This window comes from Empidonax traillii, unplaced genomic scaffold (genome assembly GCF_003031625.1).
Source record: "Empidonax traillii isolate 1590-97213 ecotype Southwest subspecies unplaced genomic scaffold, ASM303162v1 scaffold1260:size142763, whole genome shotgun sequence".
Taxonomy (NCBI): Eukaryota; Metazoa; Chordata; class Aves; order Passeriformes; family Tyrannidae; genus Empidonax; species Empidonax traillii.
The window spans coordinates 66,815-83,136 of record NW_020956453.1 but is presented as its reverse complement, the minus strand read 5'-3'; the positions used below and the strand labels follow the sequence as shown (position 1 = coordinate 83,136).

General features: G+C 46.4%; 1 long non-coding RNA gene across 1 annotated transcript; it reads right to left on the bottom strand.

Annotated features, from left to right (window-relative positions):
• Positions 1-12,054: 12,054 nt before the first annotated feature.
• LOC114069439 lies at positions 12,055-14,901 on the bottom strand. The gene is made up of 3 exons (XR_003573775.1): positions 14,757-14,901; positions 14,258-14,342; positions 12,055-12,449 (listed from the first exon to the last, which is right to left on the bottom strand). It is a non-coding gene; the product is annotated as an uncharacterized LOC114069439 (long non-coding RNA).
• Positions 14,902-16,322: the final 1,421 nt, after the last annotated feature.

The window sequence follows — 16,322 nt, the reverse complement described above, 5'->3', positions numbered from 1 at the left end:
ATTTCCTTCCCAGATGAAACATCCCTCTTTTTCCCATTGATTGCCCTTTGTAGGTTCTCTCCATGTAGCTCATAATTTCTGTCCCTCGCCTCCCCCACTCATCCCGACATCTTGGGCAGGAGTGATTGAAGCGATGGATTCTGAAAGAGCAAACCAGTCTCCAGAGAGAGAAACACTGCAGATCATTATCTTCCTCACTCTCTTAATGGAGAAACAGAAAATATGTGAAGTCAGCTGACAATACAGTAAATGTGCAGATGAAAGTCCTTTTGCTGCAAGAAGAATCATAATACAAGGTACCTACAGATATTTGATCCGAGCAAAGTCTTCCTTGACTCTCGGTATTCCCATTCCAGGTCCGTGTATAGCTGCTGTCTGTAGGAAGGCACTGCAAGTCTTAATCTGTAAGTTAATTAAATGAATGGGGTTTTAATATGGAAGATGCAGGAAAACATTTTTTATCTCTTCCAGAGTGGGCAGCACATAAATTGTAATGGTTTTCTCAGTTATCATGACCACAATAAAACTGAATCTGCCCACAAGCCTTTTGCTGACTCTTCATAGCTCAGTTAGGTCTGCTCTCACAGTGAAAAGTGTTTGAACTGCAGCATTACCATTTCAAATCATTTTCTAACTGCTCTCTGAAAATAGAAGAAAAATAAGAATACAATAGTTGGGACCCCTTATAAAATCTTCCTAGAGGAGTCCAAGGATACTCACCATTGGTCTCAATGGAGCTTTCACACATCCTTGAAAGGAATTCATTAAGCTGGAAAAGCTGGCTAGAAACCAGTCTTCCTATAATGTCTTCCATAATTTGCTCCAAGGGACACATTTGTAGTCACTCAGCCTTTTTTATAGATCTTGTGCAAGATGAAGGGCTGGGTCACAATTGCAAGACTTTAATGAATAGATGTTTGTTACATGCCACAACCCAAATAATTTTTCAAGCATCTCAGCACTGTGCAGCCTTTTCAGTGTGGACTTCCCCAAGGATATGCAGGGATAGCTGCAGCCTCTGGCATCACAATGATATAGTGACCGTTTTTTGTTCCAGGTGCTCCTTTTTCCATGCTGACCCGTTCAGATGCAAATGGAAAACATCCAGCAATTGCAATTTCTACTCTGGATTTTCTTTCAAGGATTTGAAGATTTAAGTTATTTCTTGTTATTCTTATTAACTTCTCTACAGGCTTGTGTGGAGACACATTACAATAGAAAGGCTCCTCCAATTAACAAAACATCACTGAAATTTTGAATATCTATCGGTCATGGCCAGATCTCAGGATAACACTCTGCTTTTCAAAGAGTCCTGAGATGATCTTCATGAAGTCTGTTTAGTTGTATGAGAATTGTCTGTCAATCCCATTCCACCAAATGGATTATAATTGTTAGAGGGAAAGAGGGGGTGAAAAAAGATTTTTTTTCTTTGGGTGTGAAGCTCATTGGAGTTTTAGGATAGGGTGACCTTTGATTACCAAATACAAATTCGGGCAGAAGCTTTTTATCTGAAGGTAGCCCAAATTAAGAACTAGCTCCCTTCCTCATTCTCCTTATCTTTCTGAGAAAAACTGGCACATAGACACTGGACTTTTTTGCTGGACATTTTCCACCTGGCCATAAACACTGGAAGTCATGTCTTAGCATGGTAAGCCAAGTAGCTGTTGCACAAAAAACACTGAGTGTGTTTGTGTATTGCACCAGAGACAGCCTTGAGTCACCATATTGATATACAAAGGACCAGATAGTAAACTTTTTATTAGCAGCCAGGAATTTCTTTTGAAAATTATTCTTTTTTTGACATCCCCACATATGGGCTGAAGGATGCTGGTACAGTTCTCTTTCTATCAAAATAGGATATAATGTGTGACTGTGTTCTAGAAAAGTGTTACCTTTTTTAACAGATTTATAATTTTTTAATGTCAGACCACCACAGAGCTTTCAAGCAATAGCTGCTGGCCAAAATTACATTAGGAAAGTGCACGTTATGCTCCATTTCCCTCCAGGAAAGGGAGGTAAACATAGGCAATCTGGACTGGGAGGGCCAGAGCAGAGGTAAGGAGGCAGCCAGCTCCCAGCATCTTTGCTTTTAGTGTGCTTTTCCTGGGGCTTCTGCTGGACTGACCCGTGGCGGTTTCAAACAAAGCTAACAGGACCTTTCCTGAAATTATCAGAGCCCTTTTCTTTTCATGCCTGTATCCACATTTAAGAAAAATCTGTCTTATTCAAGAGAGGTAGCTGGGCCTCAGCTTTCCAGGGCTTGGGCACCGAGCCACACTCCTGCAGCCCTGTGGCTCCCAGACAGGGGCTGGCACGAGTCCGGTTGGCTTGGAGCACGGGCAGGGTGAGCTCACATCTGTCTGCACCTGTCTGTGCTGACAGAGTTAAAATTTGGGGTGGAAAAAGAAACAGGAGGAAGCCTAAAGAGAGCACCTCTGAATCCACCTGGGGTTTGCAGCCGCGGTGCTCGGAGCTGGGGGGATGCTGGGGTGCAGCCACACACACTGCCAGAGCTGGATCCTGCCTCTGGAAGAGACAGAGGGAGGCTCTGGAGCCTGCTTGTTCCACACTGCCAGCAGGAGCTCAGCAGGAACAACAGCTCTTGCAGAGTTTCTGCAGGCAGCCCGTACACCCATTTCTTTCCCCAAACGGCAATACAAAAGTAACAATACAAAATACCAAAGCAGGGATATTGTATTCTGCTGGACTCCAGCTACTCCGAGAAATGGGAAGCACAGTGTGGTTGTTGCCTGCTGAAGGAGAGACAGAGAAGGCATCTACAGAGAGGGAAACAGTATTTGTGGTGGATTAGCACTGCTGACAGACATACCTGGTACATGGGGCTGGTGGAGGCTGTTCCTTCCATCCGCAGGGAAAAGCAGTGCTCGGTAAAGCTCAGTGGCATTTTGAAATACTTGTAAAATCAGAGCAGCACAACCTGAAACTATTACTAACCGGTTAGTCACAGTGCTGCTGATTGCAAGTCACCTTATACCAGGGGACTTGGGCTGAGGAGCTGAGCTCAGGACAAACGACCACCTAATTTCGGCACCCATTAGTCATCGCAGCAGCTGAAATTAGGTGACTTGACTCCAGCAGGACAAGCCAGGTCATCTTGGTTAGATACGTGAGCTTCACATGCAGAGAGTGAGGCAAAAAGCCAGTCTGCTTTCCTAGGGGAAGGAGGCACTGGGGGGATGTAGGCAGTGCTAAATGCTGTGTTTGCCATTGCTCCCCTCCCTTTCCCTCACTGAAGCTCCAGCTTTTACCTCAGGGCTGCCCATGGAAACTGCTGTCCTTTGGCCCTGGAGGAACCTCTTTTATTGGGTGCCAGACTGACCTGAGTCCTCTCTGGTTTGAGAAAGAGGGGCACTAAGCTGAGCAGAGCCCGCAGTGCCCTTTTCCTGCTTCCTGAGTGTGTATCCAAACTGCTGTGAAAAAGATGGGCAGAGATTCCACCCCATCGCTGTGTTTCTGTTTGTCAGTGTCTCCTAAGTGTGCCCTTCCAGTAATCTTTCAAGTTATTTGTAGGATTTGGCCTAAATCTAGGTTGGAGAAGAGCTTAGGTGGGAGACTGACCAGGGCCCCTTGGGGATTAGGCAATGATGGTGGTTTAGGCAGTGCTGTCTTTGGCACTTCTGGAACTGAGGTGTCTAAATTCTGTCTAAATCCAGAGGTTAAGGAGCAGGGATAAACTCTGACTACCCTCCTAAAAAAGCACTCAATACATAAATTGCTCCTCCTGCCCACAGACAGCTGCATTGTTTGGTTCTGTGGCAGAAGGAAGCGGGGTCAGGTGTTTCTTTTGTGCTCAGTGAAATGATATCTGTGTGCCCGAGAAGCTGGAAGGGATATCTGAGGTCACTGAGTTCAGCCCTTCACTGCTGCAGACAAACATGATGTAATCCCTTTCATTACATGGGCAAACTTCCATTCTAAAAGTAGTTAGTTTTGCTTGTTTTCCTTTCTTTCCTCCACTTGATTCACTTTCCTGTCCTCCTGCAGTGATGTCCAGCCTTACTTTTAGTTTTTGAGCCTGTGTTCATTTCCTGCTGGTTTTCCTCTTTTATGCATAGCCCTCGTCTACACATTTTTTTATATTTCTGGTGAGTGGAAATGGAAGATGAAATCCACAAGAAGAGAGTTCAGTATCTCTACTTGTGCATATTAACTCCTCAGCCCACTAGTGCTTGATTAGACAATTTTGAGATACAGGCAAATGATAATTACATTGGTCACAATACATTTAACTGAACATCTGAAGTATCCATTAAAGAGAAAACCCTTCTAGAACAAGAAGAACTTTTATTTTATTAAACAATTTAGGATTTTGTCATATGGCTCTTGAAGATACTTATAGCTGAATTATAAAGTAGCTTATTTCACTTAGTGTCACTTTACATTTCACCAGTTGGAAGATCTGCAAAGTGTTTCACAAGGCAGAGAAAAGTCCCCTGGAACCTTCCAATTCCATCTGAAAAACCTGGGCCTCTTTGCTCTCCCTTAGTCTTAGCACAGTCTTACCAGTGATGTCCCATCAGCCAGAGCCCCCACCAGCAATCTGGTGTCTCTTTGCTCTTCATCTCTGTCACATCGAACTTGAGAGATGGTTTGAAGCCAGTTTTGTAATGGAGGTAGAGCAGAAAAGCAATGGCTTGGGAGCAAAATGATGAGGGTAGAAAAAATGTTCTCTAACTGTGTGCAGGTGACTGTGGTTAAAAGGAAGTGTGAACATTTGCTGGCTTGCCCAGCACAACAGAACACTGCGAGCTGCCTTCCCTTGTGATACATTCGAGGCAATTTTAATTTGAATTTCTTTCCAAGTAAAATTTTAAGCTTGTTTTTTTTTGATCAGTTTAACACATCAGTCCCTGGGACATTCTGCTCAGTGGCTGTAGGGGTGCTGCTTCTTCCCATCCGTGCTCAAAGCTTGGCACTCCCCATCAGCTACAAAATGTAAGAACTTGGATGGGTGTAACCAGCACTACGTGTGTTGATTCAGAGTAACACAGGACTGGTTGGAATTTGTGTCCATGAACTATCAGCACTGCATGCATAGATTCACAATCACACGAAGCCAATCTGAATTTATACCTGTGCATAATCAGCACTGCATGTATTGATCCACAACGACAAAAAAACCGATTTGCAAATATCCCACACTGCCCGTGGCCATTGGGATGTCTCGACTCCATCTGGAGGTCTTGACTCGTAGTTTGTTTGGAGTGGTCTCCTCTGTAGGCCAATTCCATGATTATTTAGTTACACAGGTACATGCAGACCCAGGGTGCACCGACTGCCTCTGTAAAACCTTTTCCCATCTCCAAGGGTTTGGCTGCCAATGCTCCAGGGCAGCTCAGATGTGGCGTGGCTGCAGCCTGGGAGCAGGCTGCTGGAAAAAGAGCACGTGGGATGAGCTGGGAGAGGTCCCATTGGCGACTGACCCCTTCACTTGGAGCTGCCAGGGCTCCAGGCCCTGCTCCTTGCCCAAATTACGCTGCAGCTGCATCCGAGCCTGGCCACATCCCTCCCTGACCGTCACCTTCTTGGCTTCTTGGAGCAGCCGCATCCCATGCCCAGGCTGGCGCTCCCTGCCCCTCTGCACAGGGTGGTTCATGTCCATGAAGCCCAGAGGTGTTGTCCCTTCACCTGCTCCAGGTGCTTTGGGGCAGGGAAGGCACAGGCACATCTGCCTCCCCCTCTGGATTAGCAGTACTGGGCCCTGTTCCTGAGCAGGCACCTGAGTGCTGTGGTCATGTATCTTTCTATAAATAATTACTTCATCACTCACAGCCTCTTTTCATCACCTCTTTTCCCTCAGACTGATGACTGTTTTGGGATGGAAGGCTTTTTTCCTCTCTAGCTGGGCCAAGGCCATTCAACGGAGTGAGCAGCGGGAGGTACTGAAAGAGAGATACTGTTAGCACTGTTTCCACATGCCCAAAGACTGATCTTTATGCAGCTGAGACTACAAGGGATATCCCTTAAAATAAAGGCCAGCTTATTACCCATCTTCTCCAACTCCTGTGGAACTAAATATCCTGAAGTTGAGAGAAGCTGCTGCACAAAGCGTCTTTATAGCTCTCAGTGTGCCTTCTTTGCTGGCTCCAGCTGCCCCTACACTCTGTTTTTCCTCAGTCTTTTCTTCAATATTTTTTCCAGTTGACTTAGTTATTACAGTACATGGACCAGACTGAGGAAAATACACTGAAGGTTGGAGCTGGCAGAGCAGGGAGAGCTGCGAGGGAAGTGCTTTTGCCATCCAATGACATCATCTGCGCGTTAATTGGTCACATTCCCGCGGATGGGAGGCACTGGCCGGTGTCCTTGGGCTTACTTCCGTGATACAGAACAGAGACAGTGCCTGTCTCCTGCCAGCCTCTTTCATTGCCAGCCTTCTGGCAAAGCTTAGGACATTTATAAAAACAGTACAGTACTTTATTTAGCCTCTAGTGAGAAAAAGTCACTTCACAGCTCCAGTTTAGGCACAAGGCACTAACAAGCAGATTTTAAAAAAAAAAAAAAAAAGGAAAAATATCCCTTCCATAAAAACATTTCAAATGAATACATGAAAGTTGATTTGTATTCCAGATGACCTCGCAAACCAGGAGATTGAGCTGCGCCTTTTATCTCCAGAGAAATGGGTTCAAATCCTGATTAGCCCATAGAGGAAATTCCATTTAATGGTCTAATTTTGGTGGGCTGAAAAGCTGTTCCCTGCCTAGAACCACTATCTATTATGGCGTGATTGGCAGTCTGTGTTCAAGGCAGAACAAGAACTTCACCTCATCTCTACTCCTATTACTTCACCCTGCCATCAGCTCACACTACCTAACCCTCTGCTTCCAAAGAGCCTGAGAAAACAGAGAGGGTTTGTGGCATGAACGGTCTCCACAGCTGTGCCTGCGGCTAATGGGGCCGTGGTGGTGCCAGGAGAATGGAGAGGTGCCACAGGGGAGCCTGAGAAAACAAGGGAGCTGCTGGAGGGAAGTTTCAGTGGAAGGAGAGGGAAAGTAGAGAAGGGGAGGAAAAAGGGAATGAGGATGGGCAGGGAAAGGATGCATGGATAAGCAAAGAGTGGGATGAAGGTGTGCCCAGAGCTGAAGGCAACAAAGCAGAACAGGTGTAATTCTGTCTAAACAGCACAGGGAAACGTCAGCTGTGGGAGGGAGTCCCCCAGGGTCATGATGTCACTAATTGTTCTCACTGTGTCTGGTGGTCCTGGGTGGTATAGAAATGCCCTTAGTCCTCAGCAGCACTGTTGTTTTCCCAAGTCTTCATTCCTCAGAGCACAAAACACTGTTCTGCAGGGGAGCAGAAAATCTATGAGACTGATCAGCAGCCAGCTCAGGCCTCCATCACACCTTTGCAGAAGCCACAGATTAGGAAAAGAAAAGCTCATCTCCAGTCTAGTCAGTGCAGCACTTCCAAGTTGTCTGTATTTCTTCTGCCAATGGGAGAAGCCCAAGTCTGGTCCTGCCAGGTCTACAGGCACAGCAAGTGCAGGAAGGCAGCAGGAATTTGCCCTGTGACACTGGTGACCCTTATGACCCCATTCTGTATAGGGCTGTGAGCTGGCACAACACTTTCTCACTCTCAGGTGGGTGCAGAAGTGGATGAGAACCTGTAGGTGAAGGCTGTGAAGGTATTGCTGCCACACCAGGGTGGCTTTTCAGCCAAACCTTGCTGTTCTCTTTGTCCTTTTCACAACCACCTTGGGTGTGAGAACAGGGGATGTGTTTACAAAATACCTCTTTGGGATGGTCTTACTTGGGACAATGAAATCTGAATTTAAAAGGGCACTGATAATGGGGGAAAATGCTATAAAATCAGCCTGATGATTAAGTGTAAACCAAAAAACTTTGAGAGGAGAAATACAAAAAGAGGATTTCCCAACTGGGCAGCAGCATCAAGAGGGACTGGGGGTGTGGAGGGGACAAAAGTCTGAGTGTAAGGACAATATCAAGTGTCCTTTTCTGGCTGCATTTCCTCCAGCAGGAAAAGCTGCCATCCATAACCCTGTTGCTCATCATCTCCTCCCACCTCAGGTTTCAGCTTCTTCATATCTGCTTATACCTCAGCATTACCTGGGCCTGTTAAACAGGTGATCAGAAAAGCCCTGTTATTTGAGTTACTGCCTCTAACCTGGATCATTTACCCAGATTGTGTTTGGGAGGGATCCTCTGGCAGTTATGCAGTTGACCTGGGAGGGGGAGAGCCTGCAGCTGAGGGGTGGTGATAAGCAGCTGGAGTGGGTGAAAAGAAATAAACTTTTCACCCAGCTCAGCTGCAGGCAGAACAGGATGTGTGACTGCAACCTAAAACATAGGAGATAATTATTCTACTCCACTTGGCACCGGTAAGGCCTCAGCTGGAATAGAGTGTCCAGTTTTGGGTACTGCGCTGCAAGAAAAATGTACACAAACTGGAGAGGGTCCAGGAGAGAGACACACGAGAAGTATCAGAGGCGTAGAAGGAACAACCTAGGAGGAAATGTTGAAAGGATTGTTTGTTTAGTCTGGGAACAGCAGAGTCTAAAGAAGAGCTGTGATAAAAATCTTGCAATATGTTAAAGTTTATTGTAAGGAGGATGGTGATAAATCTTTCCCCGTGCTCACTGGGGGATAGGGAAAGAAGGAACCAGCTTCATTTACAGCTAATAAAATTTAGGTTTGACATTAGGAAAAACTTTCTAGATAAGAGGGTGATGTAGTAAAGCCAGCCAGGGAGTGCATGGGTCTTGTTAAAATTCACAAGGGTGTTTTATTTTAATAATGAGCATCGAAAGGATAAAGATGTTTCTTGTTTAAATAACTCTTCTGGGCTAACGCCTGGGACTGGGTTTCCACACGTCGACAGTACAGCCGTGTGGATGCACTTGCAAGAAATAGCTCTTGGCCTGCAAGCTCCAGGGCAGACACACTTTTCTGTGATCAGCGTGTACAAAACCCAGCAGCTTGTGACTGATCCCTTGTTGAGGGATTTCTACACGTTGCTGCAATGCAAACAAGCCATCACGGAGCACAAGGATCTGTGTACAGTTTTACAAATACAGGAATAACCTTTCTCTTATGATTTCATTTCTGGCTCCACTGTGTTTTTTTCCTTGCAGGTTCATATCCTATACCTCTAATCCCTTCTTTGTAGATTTGCTGTGTGTGCACAGCTAGAGATATATCCCCGATTGCTGTTAATCCTTTGAGTGTTTTTACATTATACAGCGTATGTCCAGGGAAAGTTCTGCCGTGGGGTTTAGCAGTGCTCGCTGATCCTCCAGCGACACTCCTGGAAACAGAAAATCACACCATTGTGTTTCCATCCCGGGGAGTTTCTCAGGCTGTGAATTGGGTTTTCTTCCACGGCAGAGAAACACAGAACCTCTGAATATTTTCAGAGGTTCAATCTGATGTTTTTTGCAGACCTAGGAATAAAATAGAAGGTTGGTCTAGAGGCTGAATGTGGAGGTATGAAGATGGCACACAAAGGTCCCACGCTGGGTCTTTGGACCTCACAGAGGTCAAAATCTGTGACTGGAGCTGGTCAAATTTTTTTCCTGAGGCTTATGGTAGAATGTGGGGTTTTCTCTTGAAATAAACTCTAACAGGGAATAAATTTATTTGCTACTGTGAGGATGGTGAGGCACCACAACAGGTTGCTCAGAGTAGTCGTGGATGCCCCATCCCTGAAAATGTTCAAGGCCAGGTTGGATGGGGCTTGGAGCAACCTGGTCTAATGGAAGATGTCTGTCCATGGCAGGGGATTAGACTAGATGATCTTTAAAGTTTCTCTCAATCCAAACCCTTCTATGACTCTAATCCTAAGTGGTTTGGATTTGAAGTTTAACTTCAGGTATGAGTACTTTGTATTTTCTGCTGCAGTGTTTTAGTTTAGTTGCAAAATCTGTTAGAGGTGTTTTATTTTAAATTCCTGATATATGTGCTTCACCTTCATTCCTCCTTGAGGTAATTTATCTGTAAATGAAGACTAATCAAGAAATCTGAAGTCATGTGGGATGCTTCTAATATTTTGGAGATAAGTAATATTAAGCCTAAGTCACATTTAAAGAGTATATTAATTGGAGTAGTAGAGCAGGACAAATCAGTAAAACAGAGCATACAGTTAAACAAGGTTATAGTTGCTTTGCTTTCCACAAAAGCACAAAGCACCCATGGGGTATTAATTACCATAGTAATTAATATTTTTTACAGTTCTTTGCAGAACATTGGTGTCTACAGCATCTGTTGTGAAGCACCAAGAAGTGGTCAGTCTTGTCTATGAAAATAAACTGGGAAAGGAAACCGTATATTAGGAACCTCCCATCAGGAACCTCCCTGCTTGGGGGGTCTCTGGGTCACGGGAGAACTCCTGGGGATGGTTCGATACCACAGTTCCAGAGCGAGCCTTCCAACCCCTAGCTCTCAGCAGTTCTACAGGGGATTAGGATAACTGTGTGCTCCCAGGCCTTCCTGTTAGAGCAACAGCAACATGAAAGGTTTACTGGGACAGAAAGAGAAGGCAGGGACAGGTTGGAGGGAGGAGAGGGAGAACTCATCAGCCCTGATGTAGATATTGAACAACTGGACTTCAAAGACTGCATTAGTCACCCCAGGCTCCACGTACAGTCAGTGGAGAGGAAAAGGAGCTCAAGAGAGAGATTTGTCTCCTTTCAGGACAGGAAATGCCTGTTTCCCTGCTGCCTATGGGAAACATGTCGGTACTTGGATCCTTAATACGTGAAGTTAGCTGAGGTGACCTTGCATGGCCTCTTGGTTATGGCACTCTGCTGGGAGGAGAGATCCTGAGCTCTGGCCTCTGCTTCAGGGACTTCTGATGGAGTTTGTGCAGATTACAGGTCATAGGGACGCAAGGAATAGTGAAGGCAGAGTGTCCCTTCTTCGTCCTGCTGAGGAGAGTGCGTTATCCCAGGGGCTGAGGCACCACTGGGGAAAGCAGGAGATGTGTATTTGAATGTTCTCTACAGGAGAAGGGACTTGCTCTGTGTGCTGCTTCCTGGAGAGTGATTTGACCATTAAGCCACTGTCTCAAAGTGGCAACCACCTCCCCTACAGTCCCTGCTCTGTCTCTGAGGCAGCAGCGACTGCCGGTACCTTTCGGAAGGAGGTAACAGAGGAGGACCTGCCACTGAGGTCTTGCCATGACCCAGCAGCCCTGACAGACTGGTTGCTTCAGGGGGTTTAGGATGAAGAGCAATTTCAGGGGCCCACGGGACTTGGAAGTGAGCTGGGTGCCGAAATTTCCAGGCTTGTCAGGCCTGGGGCTCTACCTGGGGACGAGCATGAGACGTCACAGTTACAAAGATTGGCTCTTCCCTGTCCATACCTGACATCTGGGCAGAGCAAACCTGACATCTCTCCCACAAGGGTATCAAACCAAGCTCTTGCCGGCTTCCCCTGGGTTTCTGGCAGCCCTTTGGACAATCCGTGGCAGATCACAGGGATGAGGCACCAGCTGAAGGGCTCTGGGTGACAGCTGCTCCAGGGCTCTGCTGTTTTTCCAGAGCCCTGCAGCACACCAGGGCAAAAGCCTTGCAGGCAGAAGGCTGTGCTGCAGGGCCAGTGGGAGGGAGAGCAGGAGGAGGAACGACACAACACATTAGAGCCAGGGAAGAGAAAAGGATTCTGCATCAAGGATTATGTAACTTTTGACATGTCCTATATATCACAGCCCGCTGCCAGGGAGCTGATGCCGTGCCCTGCCACGTTAGCAGGGCTCACTTTTGACAACCACTGTTAAATGACATTCCTGTCTTGTCAGAGCTTCTCCAGTTTCATGTCTACTTCATCCTCTGAGGGGCAGCTCCTCAGATCCCGTGTGCTGCGTGGCACAGGCTGGAGCTGCGCGTTGCAGGTGAGTGTGCCCGGGCAGTGCCAGGGGGAGCTGCTCTTACCTCCCACTCCAGCTCCTTGCAGAGGCAGGGAGGACTCCAGGCGAGCCCTTCACCCCACTGCAGACACAGCACCCATTAGGACCTGGTTTGCATTTAACTGCGCCTCAGGAATAGGAATCCTCATTTGGGAAGCAAAAATCCTTTGGCTCTGTAACCAGACCAAACCCATCCTTGCTGGCTTTATGGCCCCTGATGGCTTTTCCACATTTCACATGGGACTGAGCTCTCAAACGCGTTTTACAAACCTGACCAACTCCCTCCAGCGTCCGCTGGGGTTTGTTTTCCCACTGATATTTTTCCTTATTCCAAACGAACTCCACACCTCGTTTTTTTTTTTTTTTTTCATTATTATTGTTTTATTTCTTTTCAGCGGAGAAACGGGCAAGTGAAAATGCATCACGTGTAAGGTCTGGGAACAGCAGAGAGGCAGCCAGGCAGCCATTGCAGGGGTTTGGCACCTCGCACGGGAATGAGCACATGCAGGTAGAATGTTATTCCACTGCTCCTGCTGAGAGCTCGGCAATCCGCTCTCTGCTGAATCCTAAAGTGGAGCAAAAAGCAGCTGGTTAAGGTGGAATTTGAAAATCAGTCATAAGATAAACAGGTTGCAACATTAAGCACTCTCCAAGGGAAAAGCAGTGTGCAGCATATGTTCTTACTTTGGAAGATATTAAAAAAAAAAAACAAAACACAACAAAAAACAACCAAAACTTTAATGGACTCTTTACTGGCTTATGCTAGTGGAGCTGTTAATTAATTAAATAACTATATGTGAATGGCATCCATTGGGAAAGAGCCTCACAGCTTCCAGATGCCAGTTATTGGCCCCATTATGGGCCTAAAACTATTACAGTAAATCATTACATGCTCCAAGATGAGCTGGCACAAGATTGCTGTGAGGAAGGATGGAGCTATTCTCACTTGTGCCATTTTGTGCCAGTTTTTATCTAGTGAGATTAATTAGTACTTTTAGAAGTGCAAGTCAGAGCTATAAAATATTAAAGGATATTCCATCAATGGAGTGGAGACCTGCTTAAGCAGGGCTTTTAAAACTTTTGGATGTTCACGGGTAGATGGAAGTTGGAAGAGATAATGAGCAACATCTGATTTTGATTTTTTTTATTTTTTAGAAAGATCAGATTTATAGGTAGTGGGACTGCATGAAGTCTCCTTTGTGTGCTGTGGGAATACTCAGAGGAGGACATTAAACTTTATCACTGAAGTTCAGGTGCCAGGTAAGCAAACAGTTTCTCAGGCCAAACCCAATCATTTCAGGCACTTATGCCAAATAGAAAATCAACCAGAAAGTATTAAATAACCTTTTAGCCTGGATCCCCTGCTGAGAGGAGAACGTTTCCTGACATTGGATGGCAGCCTAGAATCTATGATCTGGCCTTGAAACATTTTTTTTTTTTTTAATTAATAAGCTATAAATTTTCACCCCAAATGACCACGACAGACCTCTCTGTCTTTTTAGGCTGTGAGAGGGAAAACCACTGAGTCACCTACATCATCACTTGGCCAGACAGAGCGTCCTTTGAAAATCCTCTTGCCTGCTCCGTCTGTTCTGAGCCCAAAAGCCAAGTACTGAAGAGGCACTCCAGGGACTGTTTATACAGTTTACCCAATAATTAGTTCTTAGAGGCATTAATTCATGGGCAGATACTTCCTATGAAAAATTATTCCACAGCTGAAATTCCTCCCACAGCTGGACGAGGCAGGCTGAGCACACGGGCCTGGAGATTTTACAGTCCATCCTCCGGAGCTGGGAGGAGCAGTGCCCAGGGATCCTGCTGCTGTCCTCTTGCTCCAAGCCCCGGTCTGGACCACTTGTGAGCTCCCTGGGCTGAGCCTGAGTTCAGGTGGGGTTCAAGCAGGGCCAAAGGGGCCAAGGGGCTACAGGGAGTCCAAGAAATGCCTTTGATGATGCTGATAACCAGCAATAGCCTTCCCACGTGGCCCCGCTGGGGCAGACCCAGAGATGCCACCACTGATAGAGCTCTGCCGCTCACCACAACAACCTGTTTGTCCAGAAGGACAGACAAGATCTCCCACGGCTCAGTGGGAAAGTGCCCTGCACTGCTCCAGCACAAAGAGCCTCTGCAAACGCCCCTGGGACACTCACTGGGGTGGCAGAGGGGCTGCAAGGGAAATACAGCTCTGCCGCTCGGCCCCTCACATCCCTCACATCCCTCACAGCCAGGCCAGCCCAGCTGCTCAGAGGACAACATTCCCTCCCTACACCACGGTCCCACATTGGAACCAATGACTCTTCGTTATGGGCAGAAAAGTCAAGCCTTTATTGGCTGGGAGGAGTCACAAGAGAATGGATATCTCGGGAAAACCAACCTCATCTCGCTGCTTCTCCTAAAGAGAAGGTGAGGCCACAGTCGGAAGCTCCACTCACACCAACCCTACCAGGAAGTGGGACCTGCTGTATGAGAAGTGTATGAGTAAGGGTTTGCTGACTAACCCCTGGCTGAAGGGAATAAATTGATTTATTATACGAGCATGACAAATTGAGGCACCAGTCTTGCAAGTTGGGCTGTGTGAGCAGATCCCGGCGTACACGTGGCTCTGGTAGGGGCCAGTAAGGCTGAGAAGTGGGAGCTGTATTTGCCAAACAGGGAATATAGCTGGAATGCATACATGGCTTGATAGCAAAAGCTTGGAAAGTTTGTGTTTCTAGGTTTCTGATTTGGGTGGGAGCCATGGGACCTACGGCACCTCAGCTGCAGCCCAAGGACAGACAGCTGCTTTGTCAGCAGGGCAGCCTTCCCCAGCGTGTGTGCTCGTAGGAAAGCACGGCCTTTTCTGGTTTTAAACGAAAACAAATTGCTTCTAGGACCTTGGATCCGATGAGGGGAGTGTCATCATGTGTCCAACACAAACAAAAACTGGGCTGAGCCAAGACTAGCCCAGTGCTTGTCTCCCATTCCCTGGCTGTAAACACAAGAGACTCCTCTTGGCTCATGTGAGAGTGGGAGGGAATGCAATCATTGAGCGAAAGATGTTGTTTCTACTTGATAGTTTAACGTTACATAGGCAGCAGTTGTGCTTTTCTACTGAGCATACTCTTCTACTCTGTGGAGTCTTTGACTGGCCTGTCCTTGCAGAAAAGAAAAATAAGATAGGAAAAACGCAGCCACTTTTTTTTTTCCTGTGACAAAGCATTATTTACACTTTGTTAGATTTTTTTCCTGCGTGAAACATTTATAGCAAAAATACCAGCATGGCCTTAAGCCACCAACACCATGGCTGATGTGTTGGGTGGGAAGGGGCTCCAAGTCACCAGGGCATGAAGAGTACAAAGGGCTGGGGGAGAGAAGACGTTTAGATCATGGATTTTGATCCAGAACAAGGTGGAAGTGAGTATCAGTCACCACAGGCTGTCAGGAGGACACTCCCCTCTGTGCAGTGAGCCTGTGGGAACCGCTACAGGCGTCTGAATCACAACATGAGACAAAACCACTGCCAGCACGGCCTGACATCCTTCTCCAGCCATCACCACCTGGCTGTGCCTGTGCATGTGCTTTCCTAACAGCTACAATAATTTTTTCACGCCCCACAGTCTCAGTTATTTGGGAAAGAAGTAGAAAAAAAGAAGACAGCCATCTATAATGATCGTACAGTTCACAGTGGATTTCGAGTTTCCAGGTGGAGGAATAATGGACTAGTGTTGGAAGTCTGGTTCAGTTATGTGTGTTCTGGCAGACACGGCTGGAGAAAACCTTTAGGTGTAGATGCAAAGTCCATTTTCACTTTGTAAAGATGTATGCACACCCTTAACTTTAAAGGTATAAATTTTCCCCTTGACTTCCCTGGAACTATTCATGCATTAAACATATGCATGAGCCTTTCTAGAAATAGGGAATATAAATGAGGCTACCAAAATAGTTAACCAGAAATACTTTCTGTACAATGGAATAGAAAAATTTACAAGAGGTGTGCACATAGGAGCTCTTGGGAACAGACAAATGCAGGCCACTCAGATAAAGGACAAGGCATTGTTGCTTGTGTACGAGCGGGTGTTTCCAGCTACCTATAGAGCAGACTAGAGTGCAGTTTGCATTCGTTACGTTAATTAAGCAATTTACTGGAATTTAGCATGTGGCAGGTTGGCAGGAGGCAAGTTTAACTTGGGTTGTGTGGCTGAGATCCTTTCATTGCGTTGACAGCCCCGAGTCCTGCCAACAGAGCAGCGCTCTCGGCAGTGCGTTCCTGTTGGTGGCTTCTGTGCTAAGTCCAACTTAAACAATTCCACTGGGGCCTGACAAAGGGAATGGATAAAAATGAACAAGGTCTGCATTACTTGAGCTGTCTTTTGTGGGCAAGATATCCAGAGCCTGGTCATGAGTCTTCATTTAAGGACTAGCTTCTCTGGGTTAGTAAGAATTCTGTTAGTTATTAACCT